This window comes from Hyla sarda, chromosome 3 (genome assembly GCF_029499605.1).
Source record: "Hyla sarda isolate aHylSar1 chromosome 3, aHylSar1.hap1, whole genome shotgun sequence".
In the NCBI taxonomy this organism is placed as follows: Eukaryota; Metazoa; Chordata; class Amphibia; order Anura; family Hylidae; genus Hyla; species Hyla sarda.
The window spans coordinates 66,896,027-66,917,010 of NC_079191.1; the positions used below are offsets into that span (position 1 = coordinate 66,896,027).

At 42.4% G+C, this 20,984-nt stretch overlaps 1 long non-coding RNA gene across 1 annotated transcript; it reads right to left on the reverse strand.

The window, feature by feature from the left end:
- Positions 1-804: 804 nt before the first annotated feature.
- Positions 805-19,328, reverse strand: LOC130360570 (uncharacterized). The gene is made up of 3 exons (XR_008890714.1): positions 19,216-19,328; positions 3,009-3,113; positions 805-1,878 (listed from the first exon to the last, which is right to left on the reverse strand). It is a non-coding gene; the product is annotated as an uncharacterized LOC130360570 (long non-coding RNA).
- Between the last annotated feature and the right edge of the window lie 1,656 nt (positions 19,329-20,984).

The following is a 20,984-nucleotide window of genomic DNA, read 5'->3' on the forward strand; positions in this document are numbered from 1 at the left end:
TTATTTTGCTAAATGACTGTTGGATATTGGTGGGTATTTATGAATAATGGCTGTGGTATGTGTCTTTATTACTCCTTTTTCCATGGGTGGCTTTTTAACTAACTGCACCAAATTTAAATAAAGTTGCAAATCAGACTATAAATTTGGTGCAATTTTAGAAATTACATATGTTTGAATTTACCCACCTTTCAGTATGTGTGAATTTACCCGAGCTCTTTCAGAGGTGATCCCTTGTGTGTTACTGCAGGGCAGTTTAGTAGCTTCTTTGTGAATATCCTTTATTTTACATTTCATTTTACATCTTTTCATTTGCTCACAGGGTTATAAATCCTTTGAGGGGAAAGGGGCGTGTCCCTCCTTGAGGTGGTGGGATGTGATTGGTGCACCTGCTCATGTAGCCTTGTCCAGGAGTCATCTTTTGTCCATGACTCAGACAAGCCTGATGCTGCTGCATGACTGGTTAGTGTCCCAGTAGGTATGGGCACCCCCTAGTGGTGGGATTCTGATGAGCAGATTTCTTGATAAACTACTAGAAAATTGTGAAACAAACATATTACAAAAGGTATCTAATTTTCATGGTTTATGGTTTGTAAACTTAATTGTACCAAATATCCAGACTTTTAAATTTGTCCATCCTAACCATATTGAAAAATGTTTTTAAAAAATAAACAAAGTTATATTTTTTTAGTTATATTTTGCACCTTTTAAAAAAAAAAAAAATAGCATTTTCATAAATTCCTGACCACTGCAAAAACCGACTGAAAACAGGCATACCACAGCCAACCAAAGGAATGCGGGTAAAAGAAAAGCTGCAATATTTTTTTTCTCTTTCTCTCCTGTGGCAGACAGAGAGAAAGGGAGGAAAAAGAGGACTAAGTGGATATATGCCCTATAGCATATTTATACTGAAAAGGACCCTCTAGGGCTTTAGGCAGACCTCTAGGGCAGGTGCCAAACCACCTTGCTTCTGAGACCTATTCCCCTAGGATTCAGACCTGCTAGGATTCACTGAGAGCCAACAAAGGTTGTATTATACCCCTCAGGGAAAAAAGACTTGGAACTTTCTACCTATTTTCTACCTATAATAGAGTAACCCCTGCTCCAACTATATTATTCCATTGTGTTCTGAGTAGACCGTGCCTCCATTTTAATGGAGTAAATACAACTCTGTAATTCAATACCCCAGTATTTGGCTTTTCTTTCTGCACCACAGCACCAAGGGCACCCAATGCCAGGCTGAAAACTGGGTGCCCAAGAGGAACCATTACTACTTACACAACTTGAGCAGCCCCCCTGTTCACTCTGCCAACCAATGGACTGCGGCACACCCCTCCTGTGTGAAAGCCCTTGTGTCATTGTGACCACATCAGTGACCAGGTTAGGAACACAGGTCCCTGTCAGCCCACAAGTAAACACCTCTTTTGTTTCTTTATTTTTTTCTTTTTTTTTTTTTTTTTTTTTTTTTAACATCTACTCACCCTCTGGGCTGAACTTCATTTCTATGTCCAAATTAATGTGCTTGTTTTATTAGATTGAAGCTTCTCAAAGATAGATCCAAAATGACTGTGTAGCCATAAAGTTAAAGTCACCATTGGGGGGCTTACTGCTTTATTATTGAGTTGAGGGAACCATCTGAATCCCACTACTGGTGGCTGTAAGCTGTGTATCAGAATTACACAGATGCAGACTCTATATAAATATAGTATAACATTAATCATAATGTAATTTTGCCAAATCATCAGTGAACCCCTTAGATAATAGTAAATGTTCAGTGATCATTTATTGGGTGCCTTGTGTCCCTTTATTTTGTCCGGTCTGTTTTCTTATTCATGGCTGTAGTTGGAATTTCTTCTCTTCATTCATTGTCTTACTGTTCCCCTGAAGAAGCCGGATAAGATTGACAGGTCATTCATGCAGAAGAAATGACTCAGACACAATTTTGACATATGGCAGTAATTTGGGGTAAAGTGATAGAAGGCGGTCTGATTACTGCCCCATGTTCAGTGATTTCATGGTGTGTGTGGGGGGGAATGAAGATGTTGGAGGTCACTGCTACAGCTATCATTTCCATAGATAAAACAAGACTAATAATAAAGCAATTACAGACTGTAGGGAAGTACAAGAGCAGACTCATTACCGTGGGCTCGGGAAGCAAGTGATGCGTATAAGCAGTCACAGCTTGGATTGTGTATGGTTAATAGGGGTAATTTCCCTTCAATAAGACAATTTGTCTTTTAATCAATGGGAACAGATGAATAGTAAGTACTCTTACATCAGATGTAAAAAAAATATTCACAGGTGTTCATTGTGTACTACAGCTATTTAGTTCTAGTCACCGACAGTCGAACCCCCACCATATTGAAGGCATTTCTTAGCAATAAGTAAAACTATGCAAAATCCTTCTGTCTATCCTTCTTGTGGATCTGAATGGATTTGGGGCTGTCAAAAAGTCATCACTGTGTCAACGAGATTAAAACGGAACACCTGCAATGTCGAGAAAGTTTGACAAGTCTAAATGTGAGATCTTAAGGAGGTAAGAGAGGGCAAAATTGTACACATTGAAAACAATAAAAGATGTTCATATCATGTCTACACCCAGCAGTTACGCATCTGGACTGGCTTTACTTTGGATGATGCCTGGTGTTGTACCTTCTGTTGGCACCCCCTCTTGTTATATGGTGACTATGAACACATCAAAAAATACCTATAAGCATAATACAGTATAAATTATTGTATAGTTTAACAATGTCATTGTATATTGGTAGATCAACACATATACCATACACTATTCATATACCTAAACAACAATGCTATAAAGTGTTAGCCACCACCATACAAAAAAAAGAACAATGTGTACAGTATCATCGTAAATTACCCCATACAGTACTCAAATAATACTAACATACAGTGCTCAAAAAATACTAACATGCAGTGCTCAAAGTAATTGCTCCAAGCTAAAAGTCATCTAAAACATCTGAGCATTAATATTGTTATACAAATAATATTACCATTTGTGGTCATCCCAACTCTTGGTCGCAAGGCGATCTGAGACGTATCCTTCAGCCGAGGCAGCTAGGGAACTATCAGGGCAAGATGGAAATGTGGAGCAACATCTGAAACAACATCATGAAGGCTGAGTACAAACACATTTTAATATATCATGAAAACGTTCTAGATGAAAATGATTCTACGAAAAACACGACCCCATAGAACGGCAGTGAAGATAAATATTTACTTAGAATGAAATCTTGGACCGCAGGTCTGACCTGTTATACCAAGCATAATAAGGTGATGCGAAGATGAAATATCGCTGTTCAGTCAGGTCCTTTATTTTCAAAGGAATGAAGAAGGCCAAGGAGTTACTATTTGGGGGTTACTGTCTCTCAGAAGGTATTGATTCTCCAACCAGTAGGGAGTCCTTGAGCTGTGCACACTGGCATCTCATTCAGCCAACCAGATTCCTACTGGTGAAAGAGTGGTGTCAACAGTGTCATATACAGCTCCTTGTTTCTAATTTGGCTTAACCAAGGTTAGAAACTGATTTACAAGGTGACTATGCAAAGTTAACATGAGGGTGTGATGTCCCAGTACGGGATATAGTCCCGTACAGTACTTAGGCCCTGTCAGGTTGAGTCCCTCTGTGTCCTAGGGGCTCTCCTGCAGTTTCTCCTCCATAGTAATGTATATAAGGTATAGTGTTATGTGTGTTACTGTATGTATTAAGTGTTACGCCGAGCGCTCCGGGTCCCCGCTCCTCCCCGGAGCGCTCGCTTCACTCTCCCCGCGGCAGCGCTCCGGTCACGTCCTCTGACCCGGGGCGCTGCGATTCCGCTGCCAGCCGGGATGCGATTCGCGATGCGGGTAGCGCCCGCTCGCGATGCGCACCCCGGCTCCCCTACCTGACTCGCTCTCCGTCTGTTCTGTCCCGGCGCGCGCGGCCCCGCTCCCTAGGGCGCGCGCGCGCCGGGTCTCTGCGATTTAAAGGGCCACTGCGCCGCTGATTGGCGCAGTGGTTCCAATTAGTGTGTTCAACTGTGCACTTCCCTATATCACCTCACTTCCCCTGCACTCCCTGGCCGGATCTTGTTGCCTTAGTGCCTAGTGAAAGCGTTCCCTTGTCTGTTCCTAGCCCGTGTTCCTGACCTCCTGCCGTTGCCCCTGACTACGATCCTTGCTGCCTGCCTCGACCTTCTGCTACGTCCGACCTTGCTTCTGCCTACTCCCTTGTACCTCGCCTATCTTCAGTATCTTCAGCAGTCAGAGAGGTGAGCCGTTGCTAGTGGATACGACCTGGTCACTACCGCCGCAGCAAGACCATCCCGCTTTGCGGCGGGCTCTGGTGAAAACCTGTAGTGGCTTAGAACCGGTCCACTAGCGCGGTCCTCGCCAATCCCTCTCTGGCACAGAGGATCCACCTCCTGCCAGCCGGCATCGTGACAGTAGATCCGGCCATGGATCCCGCTGAAGATCCTACACTGGTCGCCCAGCTAGCCCTAAAGATCGCCCAACGAGATCAACAGCTGGCATACTTGACCTCCGAGGCACTGCGTATTCAGTCACAGATACAGCAGCTGCAGATACAGCAACAGCTACAGCTGCAACTACCATCTCCTCCGCCGGCTCCTGCAACTCCTCCGCAGCAACCGGCCGTTCCTAACCCCTGCTTGTCCCTGCCGGACAAATTTGGCGTAAAGATCGCCCAACGAGATCAACAGCTGGCATACTTGATCTCCGAGACACAGCGTCTTCAGTCACAGTTACAGCAGCTGCTGCCGCAGATACAGCAACTTCAGTCACAGCAGCTGCTGCCGCAGATACAGCAACTTCAGTCACAGCTACAGCTGCAACAACCATCTCCTCCGCCGGCTCCTGCAACTCCTCCGCAGCAACCGGCCGTTCTTAACCCCTGCTTGTCCCTGCCGGACAAGTTTGATGGGGACCGCAATGATTCTGCCACAGCCACAGTCCAGTCCTTCTTCGCTGAGGTCCGTGGTGTCTTCGAGGAGCCTGCCCGAGCTTCTTCTGCCGAGATTGCCCTGCTGAACCTGGAACAGGGTGTTTCTTCCATTGGCGAGTACGCCATTCAGTTCCGTGCTCTTGCTTACGAGTTGTCCTGGAATAGTGAGGTTCTCTGCGCGACCTTTAAAAAAGGCCTATCCAGCAACATTAAAGATGTTCTGGCCGCACGAGAGACTCCTGCTGACCTACATGAACTCATTCATCTTGCCACTCGCATTGACATGCGTTCTTCCGGATGGCGTCTGGAGCTCCGCCTGGATATGGACTTTGTTCGCACGAAGCGTTTTTTCTCCCCGGCTCCTCTCTCCTCTGGTCCTCTGCAATCCGTTCCTGTGCTTCCCGCCACGGAGGCTATGCAAGTTGACCGGTCTCGCTTGACACCCCAAGAGAGGACACGACGCCGCATGGAGAATCTTTGCCTGTACTATGCCGGTACCGAACACTTCCTGAAGGATTGTCCTATCCGTCCTCCCCGCCTGGAAAGACGTACGCTGACTCCGCACAAAGGTGACACAGTTCTTGATGTCAACTCTGCTTCTCCACGCCTTACTGTGCCTGTGCGGATATCTGCCTCTACCTTCTCCTTCTCTACTATGGTCTCCTTGGATTCCGGATCTGCAGGAAAAAATTTTTTGGCCTCTCTTATCAACAGGTTCTACGTCCCTGTGACCAGTCTCGCCAGACCCCTCTACATCTTTTGTATTAATAATAAAAGATTGGACTGTCTCATGCGTTTCCGCACAGAACCCCTCCTAATGTGCATCGGACCTCATCATGGAAAAATTGACTTTTTTTTCCTCAGGTTCTTTGGCCCCAAGAAGAGGGGGAGACCCAAGGGGGGGGGTACTGTTACGCCGAGCGCTCCGGGTCCCCGCTCCTCCCCGGAGCGCTCGCTTCACTCTCCCCGCGGCAGCGCTCCGGTCACGTCCTCTGACCCGGGGCGCTGCGATTCCGCTGCCAGCCGGGATGCGATTCGCGATGCGGGTAGCGCCCGCTCGCGATGCGCACCCCGGCTCCCCTACCTGACTCGCTCTCTGTCTGTTCTGTCCCGGCGCGCGCGGCCCCGCTCCCTAGGGCGCGCGCGCGCCGGGTCTCTGCGATTTAAAGGGCCACTGCGCCGCTGATTGGCGCAGTGGTTCCAATTAGTGTGTTCACCTGTGCACTTCCCTATATCACCTCACTTCCCCTGCACTCCCTGGCCGGATCTTGTTGCCTTAGTGCCTAGTGAAAGCGTTCCCTTGTCTGTTCCTAGCCCGTGTTCCTGACCTCCTGCCGTTGCCCCTGACTACGATCCTTGCTGCCTGCCTCGACCTTCTGCTACGTCCGACCTTGCTTCTGCCTACTCCCTTGTACCTCGCCTATCTTCAGTATCTTCAGCAGTCAGAGAGGTGAGCCGTTGCTAGTGGATACGACCTGGTCACTACCGCCGCAGCAAGACCATCCCGCTTTGCGGCGGGCTCTGGTGAAAACCTGTAGTGGCTTAGAACCGGTCCACTAGCGCGGTCCTCGCCAATCCCTCTCTGGCACAGAGGATCCACCTCCTGCCAGCCGGCATCGTGACATTAAGTCAAAGGCGAATGACCAGGGAGTCAGGAGTTTGTCTGGCGCAGAGAGGAACCATCAGACAGCCAAGTAAAATCAATGGATTTATTAGATGCAACGCGTTTCGCTGCGCATGCGCAGCTTCATCAGGCATGACAAGGGGAGGCTGGTAACAGGTATATATACCTCCAGGAATTAACCATTAGAGTGCTTTTTGAAAAGAGTTGTTACATAGAATTACATATTCATATGAGGATGTATGAAAAAATATATATATATAAATAAATATAAACAGAAATCACAAAAATAGTAATAAGACAGCAATATGAAAACACAATGCAATCCTATAAACATATGTATATAAATATATATAATATAATTATAATTATCGCATGTGATGTGAATGTAACACCACAAGCGACTCAAGAAGTCGCACCGCTAAATCGCCGTTGCGGCATTCAACAACACAAGTTGGATGTTATTTCAAAAAATATATATGATATAAAGAGTTATGTCAATTGATTCAAGAGATAGAAAAATTATTATTTAATTGTATATCGCTACCTTATTAAAAAATAGAAAATCAATGACAGTGCGATAAACCAAATCGCAACTGATCAAAAAGGAAATGTATGAACACTACTTAAAAAATAAGATGAACTCAATTAACTAATGCGGTATTGAATACAGCAACCGGCGAAAACGCAGGGTGTGAATATTCGTGCAAGAATCCAAATTAACAAACAATAAATAGATTGGAAATACAAAAATGTTTATATGTAGAAAAGAAAGGGAAATAAACAAAACTTAAATAATAAAACATAAGGAATAAATAAATACACAGTGGAGCGCTCCAGGGTTAACAGTACAGAAGGAACGAAGAGAAAATCAAGGTATAATATTTTCGAAATTAATCCATATGAAAAGATGGGAAGTTTTTAAATCCCAAATTATCAAATTATTTAACTGTATCAATACATTCATTAAAACCTTGAGGGTGCAAAGTATGTAGTTTGTGAATCCAAAAGGATTCGCGATTATTCAGTCTTTGTATTCTATTGGGTAAATGAATGGGGATAGTTTCTAAAATAATTAATTTTAAAGTTTCAGTGTTTTTTTGATGATAAAGAGTGAAGTGACGGGAAAAACTATGCAACAAAAAACCATGTTTTATGTTCCATCTGTGTTTGTTCATCCTGGAGCGCACCGTTTGTGTAGTACGGCCAACGTATTGGCGATTGCAACCACAGGTTAATAAATAGATAGCAAAAGTGGTGTCGCAATTTAGTGAATCCTTAATTTTAAATGTTTGTTGTGTAAAAAAGGAAGAAAAAGTATCAGTTTGGATAATCCATTCACAACAGAGGCAGCAACTTTTTTTGCAAGGAAAACAATATGGTTTAATAGAACAGGAATTCTGTGATGTACAATATTCGGAAAATCTGCTGGGGGCTAATAAATTGCTGAGATTTTTGGAACATCTGTAGGTGACATTAGGGACTGGGGGAATTAATTGGTTTAGAATTTTATCATTTTGAATAATGGGCCAATTTTTTGTTAATATTTTTCTAATATTAGATGCCTCAATATTGAAATTCGTAACAAAATTGTATCTAAAGGGGTTATGAAGCTGATTAGAACTGGATTTTTTAGAAATAGATGTAACCAAATCAGATTGTTTTTTATCTTTCACCTTCATATATGCCTTAGTAAGAAGCGATTTAGGATAGCCCTTTTGGATAAAGCGTTGTTTTAAAACCTCAGCTTGAGAGATAAAATCTGAATCAGAGGTGCAATTTCTACGAATTCGTAAATATTGGCCAAATGGCACCCCTCTTAGCCAGCTTGGATAATGTGCACTATCAAATTGTAAAAAAACTGTTGATATCGACAGATTTGAAAAAAGTCTTCGTGGAGATAGTGCCATCGACTGTTTTATGGATATCAAGGTCTAAAAATTGGATGGAATTTTCTGCATAATGCATGGTAAATTTTATACCCCATGTATTAGTGTTCAACTCATGTACAAAGAGGTCAGCTTCATGTTTGGTACCTACCCAGATCAAAAAAAGGTCGTCTATATAACGACGAAAGAAAAAAACGGACTTAAAATATAGGGACTGTGCCATGACAAGGGACTCGAATCGCCCCATGAACAAATTAGCGTAACTAGGGGCAAATCGAGTCCCCATGGCACAGCCCCTATTCTGCCGATAGATAGTATGGTTGAATTCAAAAACATTATTGAGAAGAATAAATCTAATAGACTCCAGTAAAAATTCTGACTGACTGGGGTTAAGTGAGGGGTCCTCTTGTAAAAAATGTTTAATTGCAGGAACACCTAAATGTTTAATCACCTTCCCCTACCCCCACCTGCAAGATCTACTGATCCCGCACATGAGGCGCCTTCCTTCCTTTCTCTGTATGTATTAAGGACCTTTAAAGTTAAAGTCCAAAGGATAGGGGATAAGATGTCTGATGGCGGGGGTCCAGTGAAATTGCTGGGCAGGATTATATAGTAAGGCAGCATGTGCGTAATACACGCCCTTCAATATAAAATATTCACATCCTGCTCGTCACCTAATGGGTCACTCACATTATTAAAATTAAGTTCACGCCCATCAAACTAATTCCCTGAATTGTCAGAAAACCACACTATTGCAACTTTCGGGGAGTTTTATTCTGTATGTTCTCCTTATTCTGTAGGTCAATGCAATTAAAGGGGTTATCCAGGAATAGAAAACCAGAGCTACTTTCTTTCAAAACGGCTTCCCATCTGTTGTGTGGTTGGGTGTGGTTCTTTTTTTATATTTAGAGGTGCTCAACCTATCAGAAAACATGAACTCAATGGCCACCGATCCCTAGATCGTCAGCCAATCACTAGCCTCAGCAGGGACTCACCTCAGCCAGTGACGGAGTGAGCACTTCCTATGTTTGCCAAGGACAGGAAGCTCTGAGCATCATAATGGCACTGTCAGGGAACGGTTTTACTGCCACCCTGTGCACTTTAAAATTGAAACAATATGGTACCCATGGGTTTATTTTTTTTACTTAATGGGGTACTTTGATCGGTTATGGGGTATGCACAGTTTGCTATATCAGCTGTCGCAAATCACAGTGAATTTCATTGTATGTTGGGGTATGTATCCAGTGGGTACATGGCTGTACATGTGTTTTTGGACCCCTCTATTGTCTATAGTTTGCAGGTATTATGTATTTTGCTGTAGTACTTTTCCAGTCTGGTGTCTCCATATGAGATGCTGCCCCATTAATGTATATTTATGCAGTATATCTGTACAGTCCGTGGTATATTTGCCATCCCCACCGCATTTTCTTCTCTATGTTCAATCCAGTGCCATGATAGTCCTATGTTTTTTTTTTTTTTTTTACTTTTATGTATGGTGTTTTAGAGGCCCTGCAACTGATTACTCACACCCCTTATATACATATATACATATACAGCATATGTTTTATACATTATTTTTATTCATCACTAAAATAAATAAGTTCTATTATATCAATCATAACTGGACTGGACAGAGTATTTTATATTTTCTTCTATTTTATTTTATTACTGTATTAGGTTAGGGCCTATTTAGAACTGACATTTCATCATACTTCAATAATATAGCAATATACAATATTAATATCTAGTTTTAAAATAATTGGAAGATTCTACCAGAGAACAGTATATATTTGCAGTTTCTAAATATACAGTATACAGTATTAGTCCACCTTGATAGGACATGATACAGATGCCCTAATCTACAGTAAATTCAGTTTTTAATCTGTTAATTTGCCAAAAATTTCCACATTATAACAAAAAGAAATCCCTATTTTATGTATAATAGAGACAGTAGTATACATTGACTATCAATTTTCTGCATCTTCTATCTTTTTTAAGAGTTAAATAGGGGTCAAAGGGCCCCATTCTCTTAATATGACCACACAGTGGATCATTAGTACCTACACAGCCTTGTTCCTACACTATGAGCTACTCTCTGACCTAGAAAGTATGTGTCAGCAGTTTTAAGACACGGATGAGAATGATGGAGGCCACACAAGAATGGCATCATGAACCATCATATGGGGTCCTCACCACATGGACTACAATCCTGTCACTGAACTGACTTTCTCTCTGTAGAGAGGCTGGATAAGGGCAATGTCCACCCTCTGCTGTGTGAGCTATCAGTCTTGCCTGTCACATAGGTTCACAAGTTCAGTTGCATAAAACAAAATGTACTGAACAATGCAAATAATATAGAACAGTACAAACATGAAACACATGACACCCAACCACAGGTTGAGCGCAGTAGTAAGAAGATTCCAGCGCTCATCAAGTTACATGCAATTACTGAAGTGTTTATTTACATATGGTCATAGTAGTGATACAGACAGAATGCATTTCGGCACACCATACCTTCCTCAGCTGTCTGCTGTACCGAAACGTGTTCTGTTCAGTGGTCCCTTAAAGGGGTACTCCACCTATAAACATCTAATCCCATATCCAAGGTCTCATTGTGGGGGTCCTGCTGCCACGGAATCCCAGTCATCTGTTGCATGGATGCCTCTCTGTTCATGTGTATGGGAAGAGGCATGACGGCTGTGTACTAGTCGTCATGCCCATTCCAATAGACATAAATAGAGGGGGGAGTGGCAAGTCACGAACACAAATGTCCTAAGCTTCCATGTTCAGTAAGTCTGTGTTGCAGGCCTTGAGATCATGGGGGCCTCAGCGGCCAAATTTCAGGACTTTTATATTGTATTTTTAAACCATAACTCTATAGAAACCTGGTAGTTGGTTCTAAAGCCCCAAAATATCATAAAAAATAGGGAAAAGTGAGAATGAAAGAAAATTAAGTAGGTGCCAAATACAGATAAAGCAAGACCTTGCATATAAAAGTAAGAAATATCTGCTGGAAGCTGTAAATCACTGTCTATGTAGAGGACAGGAGCTTCTTCAGGGTCCTGTACAGTACACGTAATATGATAAAGAAGTTAAATGGAGTTGCCCTTACCTGCTGTCCAATGGAGCAGCTAACCCTGGCACAGGTAAAGAGTACAGAAAATGTAATACCTCCCGATACTGTAGGGAGGCGCTACCAGATAGCCAATCAGTGCATGCACTTCAGTAATACAGGGGTTTTACTAGTGAAATGCCCATTCTGATTGGTCAGTTCTTCCAGAAATTGACACATTTCACAGATCTGGACTGTCTGTAGCATAGTATGTTGAGTATGGTTTCAGTTTACACTGCTCAAAAAATTAAAGGAACACTAAGATAACACATCCTAGATCTGAATGAATGAACTAATCGTATGAAATACTTTAGTATTTACATAGTTAAATGTGCTGACAACAAAATCACACAAAAATTATCAATGGAAATCGAATTTATCAACCCATGGAGGTCTGGATATGGAGTCACAATCAAAATCAAAGTGGAAAACCACTCTACAAGCTGATTCAACTACAAGTCAAAATGAGGCTCAGTGGTGTGTGTAGCGTCCACGTACCCATATGACCTCCCTACAACGCCTGGGCATGCTCCTAAAGAGGTGGTGGATGGTCTCCTGAGGGATGTACTCCCAGACCTGGACTAAAGCATCCGCCAACTCCTGGACAGTCTGTGGTGCACTGTGGCGTTGGTGGATGGTGTTCTCCACGGTGTCTCCAGACTTTTTCACGTCTGTCTCATGTGCTCAGTGCGAACCTGCTTTCATCTGTGAAGAGCACAGGGCACCAGTGCCAAATTTGCCAATCTTGGTGTTCTCTGGCAAATGCCCAACGTCCTGCACAACCCCCACCTGTCAACGTCGGGCCCTCATACCATGCTCATGGAGTCTGTTTCTGACCATTTAAGTGGACACATGCACATTTGTGGCCTGCTGGAGGTAGTTTAGAAGGGCTCTGACAGTGCTCCTCCTGCTCCTCCATGCACAAAGGCGGAGGTAGTGGTCCTGCTGCTGGGTTGTTGCCCTCTTACGGCCTCCTCCATGTCTTGTGATGTTCTGGCCTGTCTTCTGGTAGCGCTTTCATGCTCTGGACACTATGCTGACAGACACAGCAAACCTTCTTGCCACAGCTCACATTGATGTGCCGTCCTGGATGAGCTGCACTACCTGAGCCGCTTGTGTGGGTTGTAGACTCCGTCTCATGCTACCACTAGAGTGAAAGCACCGCCAGCATTCAAAAGTGACCAAAACATCAGCCAGGAATCATAGGAACTGAGAAGTAATCTGTGGTCACCACCTGCAAAACCACTCCTTTATTGGGGGGTGTCTTGCTAATTGCCTATAATTTCCACCTGTTGTCTGTTCCATTTGCACAACAGCATGTGAAATTGATTGTCAATCAGTGTTGTTTCCTGAGTGGACAGTGTGATTTCACAGAAGTGTGATTGACTTGGAGTTGCATTGTGTTGTTTAAGTGTTCCCTTTATTTTACTTGAGCAGTGTATAATGGTCCAGGAAAGGCCATTGCATGTTGAGGCCATTGTGAGTTCAGGGACCACTGTATTTGACCATGGGTTTCTACTGACTAGGCCTAGGTTCTATGTGCACGACTCAACTGGGCAGTGTCACAATGACTGTCACCATTTAGTATCAACCTCTGTTCTCTCATATTGGGGCTAATTCGCATAACAATTAAAGGAGTATTCCAGTTTTTTTTTTTATTTGACTATGCTACAGGGGCTGTACACAGTTAATCCAAAGGAGAGTAAAAAAACACTGGATCAGCAGCACAAACCTCCAGTCAAAGGCAGAAAGATGAAGTCATCTAAAGCTTTTTTTGCCACACATAACGTGTTTTGAGGCATTAGAGCCTCTTCATCAGATGTGCAGGCTCAATGGCTTAAGGAGGGTCCGTAAAGTTAGTGTAGTTCATAATATAGTGTCTGTACCTGTGTTTAATGGCTGGTCTTTGCCCCAATGTTTATTATTAACAGCATACAAAATTAATGTGGTCTTCCTAATCCTGATCCTTCCTAAGCATGTCCGTTAGTGTCTGGCAGGTGCGTACTAAAATCACCTTATGGTGGATAACTCCTATTCATTGTAGATTTTCCCTTTAACTAAAGCTAATTTCCTTGAAGCGTTAAAAGACATAGTCAATCCAGCTCTATCGGAGAATAACAGTGCTTCGGGAAGGAAGGTCTACAACCAATACATTATTTTTCTTTGACTATGGAAGCGTTCTTGAAAAGCTCTGGGCGTGTGACACTTATAATATGCCTACTGTCTCCAAGAATATGCTGAGCAGGACTGTGTTAAATGACGAGAAACTGACATCTTTGACTCGTATGTTAGACTCACACATGGCTTCGCACCACCGCTAACCTTTTTTGCAACTCCTGACAAACGATACCCAAACTTTCGAAAAGAACGTGTGTGCTATGTTCTCCTCACTAGGACTCAGACATGAAAGAATGGCTGGAAGAAAAAAAAATTGCCTGCCCATTAAAGAGAACCGTGCAGGAAACCTATTAGCATTTTTGGCAAAAGTTCAATTTTGGAGGGTAAGAAAAAGAGTATTCAGAGAGTGGTGCCCTTCACATTCAGAATGACATATACAAAAGCAGGGCAGGAAAGGAGATGGGAAAAGTAAGACTGGAACAGGTGCCGCATTCAAGGGAAAATTCCCATTATTTTACTTAGCCCTATCTGCTGCAGAATGAAAAATATATGTCAGAGGTCTCAAAACTGTGGACCTCCAGATGTTGCAAAACTCCAACTCCCAGCATGCCCGGACACCCATTGGCTGTCCGGGCATGCTGGGAGTTGGAGTCTTGCAACATCTGGGGGTCCACAGTATGGAGACCCCTGAAATATGTGAATGCCAAAAGCTGTATATACAATCTTATTATACCATAAAATGCAAGTTATGGTCAATGAATTAAACTAAGAAATGCATGAAGCCGCAGAAAACAAGTTTGTTGAACTTGTAAGAGGCAGTGACCTGTCCACTCATTATAATATATTGTAAGGACAGAAGTGCATTGCTATTACATGGGCAGAGATAAAAGAGACTAAAGCCAATCAGATGATGGAAATGATGACAGCAGCAGAAGAAGAGTGTGCTGACCTTGTAAGAGGCAGTGACCTGTCCACTCACGATTACATTGTTGAGGACTGAAAAATATTGATATGAAATGGGCAGAGATAAAAGAGACTAAAACCAATAAGATAATGATTTGATGACAGCAGCAGAAGAAGAGTGTACTGATCTTGTGGGAGGAAAGGACTTGTCCAATTGTTATGTTATTGAATACAAAAGTACAAGAATAGTTTTATGCAGTGGTTGCAGAAAGAAAATGCTAAAGCCAATCAGCTGATAGGAATGATAACAGCAAAAGAAGAGGAGCGTGCTGTCCTTGTGGGAGAAAGTGACTTGCCCAATTATTATGTTATTGAGTGCAACAGTACTTATTACAAGAATAGTTTTAAGCAGTGGCCGCAGAAAATGCTAAAGTCAATCAGATGATGGGAAGGATAACAGCAGAGGAAGAGGAGTGTGCTGACCTTGTGAGAGGCAGTGACCTGCCCACTATTTATTAATAACATTGCCATGGAATGGGCAGAGATAAAATAGCCTAAACCAAACAGATAAAATAGACTAAAGCCAATCAAAAATAAAATAAAAATCGGAAATGTAGACAGCAGCAAAATGTAAGAGTGTGCTGACCTTATATAAGTAAGTGACTTGTCCAATTGTTTTTATTGAGTGCAAAAGTACTTGTTACAAGAACAGTGATATGCAGTGGTTGGAGGTAGAAAATGCTAAAGCCATTCAGATGATGGGAATAATGACAGCAGCAGGAAAGGAGTATGCTGACCTTGTGGGAGGAAGTGACGTGTCCAATTGTTATTATGTTATCAAGTGCAGAAATACTTGTTACGAGAACAGTGTTATACAGTGGCCGCAGATATAAAATGCTAAAGCCAATTGGATGATAGGAATGATGACAGCAGCAGAAGAGCAGTGTGCTGATCTTGTGGTAAAAAGTGACTTGTCCAATTGTTATCATGTTATATTGAGCACAGAAGTACTTGTTACAAAAACTGTGTTATACAGTGTCCCCAGATAGAAAATGCTAAAGCCAATCAGATGATGGGAATGATGACAGCGATAGAAGAGGAGTGTGCTGATCTTGTGGGAAGATGTGACTTGTCCAATTGTTATCATGTTATCCAGTGCAGAAGTACTTGTTACAAGAATAGTTTTATGCATTGACCAGAGATATAAAATGATAATAAGATGACGGAAATTATGACAGCAGCAGAGAGGAGTGTGCTGACCTTGTTACGGAAATGACTTGTCTAATTATTATGTTATTGAGTGCAAAAGTACTTGTTACAAGTAACAGTGATATGCAGTGGCTGGAGATAGAAAATGCAAAAGCAATTCAGATGATGGGAATAATGACAGCAGCAGAAGAGGAGTGTGCTGACCTTGTGTAAGGAAGTGACTTTTCCAATAATTATGATATTTACTTTACTTGTTAAAAGAACAGTGAAAAGAAGATGCTAAAGATGATGGGAATGTTGACAGCAGTAGAAGAGAAGTGTGCTGATCTGGTGGGAGGCAGTGATCAGCCAAATAAGGCAAACACTAATAGCAAAAATTAGCGATTTATGGTCCAATTTGTAAGACAGACTGCCAAGTGTGCTAATGTAATTATGTTAGTGAAAGCAGAAGCATTATGTGATGGGGTTGCTATCATAAAGGAGTGGGTTTGGAACACTCAGCATACAATGAGATGATAGGAGACTTTACAATAAATAGTAGCTTACTGCTTCATTGTCTGTACTGAGATAAGGAAGGAGGAAGGGGGAACATGAAAGGTATCCATGGACACCAATTATGGTCTTTGACCCTATGGATGTGGCAATTGATTTTTTTCATTATTATATTTTCTAGCCTATAAGGAAGCATTTGTATATGTTTCTAAAGTCATAGTAAAAGCAATTGTTGCTAGAAAAAAATTTCTGATTCATTTTTGACCACAACCACAGGTGTCCTTTAGTCTACAGCAGTGGTCTTCAACCTGCGGACCTCCAGATGTTGCAAAACTACAACTCCCAGCATGCCCGGACAGCCGTTGGCTGTCCGGGCATGCTGGGAGTTGTAGTTTTGCAACATCTGGAAGTCCGCAGGTTGAAGATCACTGGTCTGTAGGTGTCCTTTTAAATTCATTTTAATAATGATTATTTCCAGCTAGTGCTACCAAAAATCTGTATGAGGAAATGTTTATTTACATTCCGTTATTTTGGATTGTTATTATATCTTTTTGAAAAAATATTGACAATAAAAATATTGACAGTACAATGAAATGATTTTATTAGTATTTCCATTTTTCCCCAAATATATACATATATATATATATATATATATATATATATATATATATATATCAGCATTTTTGTGCAGATTACATTTTTTTATTAAATTTTTTTTTTATTCATCTTTCAACATGCAGCATGTTCCAAAAATCTATATTATGCATTTGTACTTGATCCATATTTTTAGATGGAACTGAGAATGAGGTTGAAATTTGTTAGGTTATGTTCACATCACATTTTTTGTCTCCGTTTCCATAACAGCACATTTAATTTTGCTGTGGGCAAAAAACTACGTAATTGTGCACATCTTAAAAAGTGCATTTTATAGTCCTTTTTTTTCTTCTTTTAAGTAAGTCAATGGGAAACAGATGGCATTCAGCAGCATTCAGTTTTGGAATCTGTTAACATATAGTGTTGCTCACGAATATTCGCAATTCGAATAATATTCGCGAATTCGCGAATTTCGCGAATATAGCGCTATATATTCGTAATTACGAATATTCGTTTTTTTTTGTTTTGTTTTTTTTTCACAGTACACATTACAGTGATCACCCATCTCTGCTTCCAGCTTGTGTGGTGTAAAGAAGGCTGTAATACTACTGTGTGAGACTGGCGGGCGAAAATTTGCATATGCTAATTTTGTATATGCTAATATTCACATATGTTAATTTTCGCATACGCGAATTTACGCATATGCGAAAATAAAACGAGAATATGCGAATATGCGAATATTCGCGAATATATGACGAATATTCGTCCATATATTCGCGAATATTCGCGAATTCGAATATGGCCTATGCCGCTCAACACTATTAACATATACGTGATGTAAAGGCACCACATACATTGATCTCCATTCACATACATGGACCTGATAGTGTACAGACCAGTGTTTCCCAACCAGAGTGCCTCCAGCTATTGCAAAACGTAAACTCCTTGCAAAGAGTTGTAGTATTGCAACAGCCAGGGGCACACTGGTTAGAAAACACTGGTCTGTACACTATCGGGTCCATGTATGTGAATGGAGACCAATGTATGTGGCTAATTCTTGCACCTATGACTTACACAGTGAGTCTATATGGAGTCTATACAACAGAGCTGCAGCCTGTCTGTGTGCCGTCATATGTGCTTTTAAGAGAGATGGAATACACCATATGGTCCCGTATGACGCTACAACATGTTCCCTTATACATCTATCAGGGCCTATTTAACTAAAGGTGCCTCTGCAATGGGCCAACTGGGCGCTGTATATTACTCTATATACAGTATGTACTTGAGTATAGGCCGAGTTTTTCAGCACGATTTTTCGTGCTGAAAACGCCCCCCTCGGCTTATACTCGAGTGAACTCTCCGCCTGTCAATTCCTTCTCAGTGGTCTTCAACCTGCGGACCTCCAGATGTTGCAAAACTACAACTCCCAGCATGCCCGGACAGCCATCGGCTGGGAGTTGTAGTTTTGAAACCTCTGGAGGTCCGCAGGTTGAAGACCACTGCGGCCTTCGTCATCATCCAGACACCCCCTTTAGTTTTGTACTCGCCTCCCATCGGTGGGAAGGAAGGGTGAGCTGGCACAGGCCATCTATGCTGCAGGGACCGTCCGGTGGGGAGGGTTAGTCGCTCCGGTCTGTCCATTTTCACCGGGGGGGGGGAAACCTCTACTCCGCGCTCGGCCCCGGACTAGTGACGTTGCCTTGACGACGACGCACAGGGACGCGCATGAGCGCGGAGAAGAGGGTCCCCCCCCCCCCCCAGTGAAAATGGAAAGCCCGGAACGACTGACCGTCCCCACCGGACGGTCCCTGCAGCATAGATGGCCCGGACCAGCTCACCCTAACTTCCCGCCGAGGGGAGGTGAGTGCTAAAGGGGGTGTCTGGATGATGACGAAGGCCGCAGTGGTCTTCAACCTGCGGACCTCCAGAGGTTTCAAAACTACAACTCCCAGCATGCCCGGACAGCCGATGGCTGTCCGGGCATGCTGGGAGTTGTAGTTTAGCAACATCTGGAGGTCCGCAGGTTGAAGACCACTGATGAAGGGATTGACAGGCGGTGATGATGAAGGGGGGGGGGGATGATGACGGGGTCTGGATGATGACGAAGGCCACAGTGGTCTTCAACCTGCGGACCTCCAGAGGTTTCAAAACTACAACTCCCCACACCTGGAAGCCCACTGGTTCAGAAACACTGGGTTAGACTATAGAGATTTAAAAAAAATAAAATAAAAATAAAAACACTAGCACCAATATAGCAAGAGCTAAGCATTATAGTTGCCATGTTGAATTTTTATACAATTTTTACTAAAAAATCACTTACAAAATGACATAAAGGCCCCTATGACGTTGGTGATGCAGAGTACCAGTGTAATAAGATTGGTGCAGTTGCCCATAGCAACCAATCAGATCGCTTCTTTCATTTTTAAAAAGGCCTCTGAAAAATGAAAGAGGTGATCTGATTGGTTGCTATGGGCAACTGCACTAATGCTCCTTGATAAATCTCCTCCTATGTGTTTCAGTAAAACTATAACTTTGGAGTTTAAACTATAATTTGCCTTCACTGTAATAACTCTCAGATTTTTCATTTTTTTTTTAAATAAATAAATGCAATTTGCCTATTTTCCCAGAAAGCACCACTCTACATTCCTGCAGACCCCATTAGCCTCCAGCAAGCTATAAAAGTTTAATACAGTAGTAACAAATCCGTAGTATATTCCGGGCGAGTTTTAACCCTTCGTTCTCTCTCGCTACTGAATATAAGCGGGGGGGGCGATGTCAGACAAATGACTGCGCATTGAAGATTACTGGCACTTCGGCTACGCTTCTTAAAGAAAAGGACTGTGTGTATCCCGTCCCGAATTCTACATTCTATGATTCATGCACTTTTTCCCTTGGCCGCTTGCGCTTAGAATAACGTCTCGCGGTCCTAACTTCCATTACGCCTACTTACAGCGTGTATCAAAGAGCAAATGGATAAAGCGATATTATTTTCCAGGACCACTGGGACACTTCCTGTCAATTCACATAATTGAGTATTACAGTATTTAAATTACAAATTGAAGATTATTTTTACAGGTGTCATTTCAAATATAACATGAAATTTTTTGACATTACATCAGCCACACTGCACAAACAGCTGCGCTTTAACATTCATATGTGATGCACATGGCTAGCGTATTACATCATACACTATACAAACATATAAATAGGCCATTGTAGGGTAACGCTGGTTAGGGCAAATACTGTTTTTCCTATGCAGCATTCAGGCTGAAGACAGAAATTATTTTCTTCTTTTTTTTTCTTCTTCTTCTTTTTCACTGGTCTTAAAAAAAAAAGCCAAGAAGCTGCCGAAATGCGAACAGAAGGCGAGATCTGGTGCGGTGTGTCAGTGCCCTCTTGTGGTGACAGTTACGCTTCAGGTCGCACGAGTCAGCTCTGGGGCTCTGTAGAACTATAAGAGCCAGCATGCCATGCCTTATGGGTCCCCCACCCTCCTCCAAAAAAATAAAAAAAAAACTTTGCTAACTTGCATGACTTTCATAGGTAACGTCTTAAAGGGAATATCTGATTGGAACGTTTGACAGCACAACTGAATCAAAGTACTAAAATTAAAATTAGTATTAAAAAAGGAAATATATGCATTTGTATGCCCCCGTAGAGTAGTGTTTCCCAACCAATTTCCAGCTGTTGCAAAACTACAACTTCCAGCATGCCCAGACAGCCTTTGGCTGGGAGTTATAGTTTGCAACAGCTGGAGGTACATTTGTTGGAAACACTGATCTAAGTGGATATATATGGATATACACTGCTCAAAAAAATAAAGGGAGCACTTAAACAGCACAATGTAACTCCAAGTCAATGACACTTCTGTGAAATCACACTGTCCACTCAGGAAGCAACACTGATTGGCAATCAATTTCACATGCTGTTGTGCAAATGGAACAGACAACAGGTGGAAATTATAGGCGATTAGCAAGACACCCCCAGTAAAGGAGTGGTTCTGCAGGTGGTGACCACAGACCACTTCTCAGTTCCTATGATTCCTGGCTGATGTTTTGATCACTTTTGAATGCTGACGGTGCTTTCACT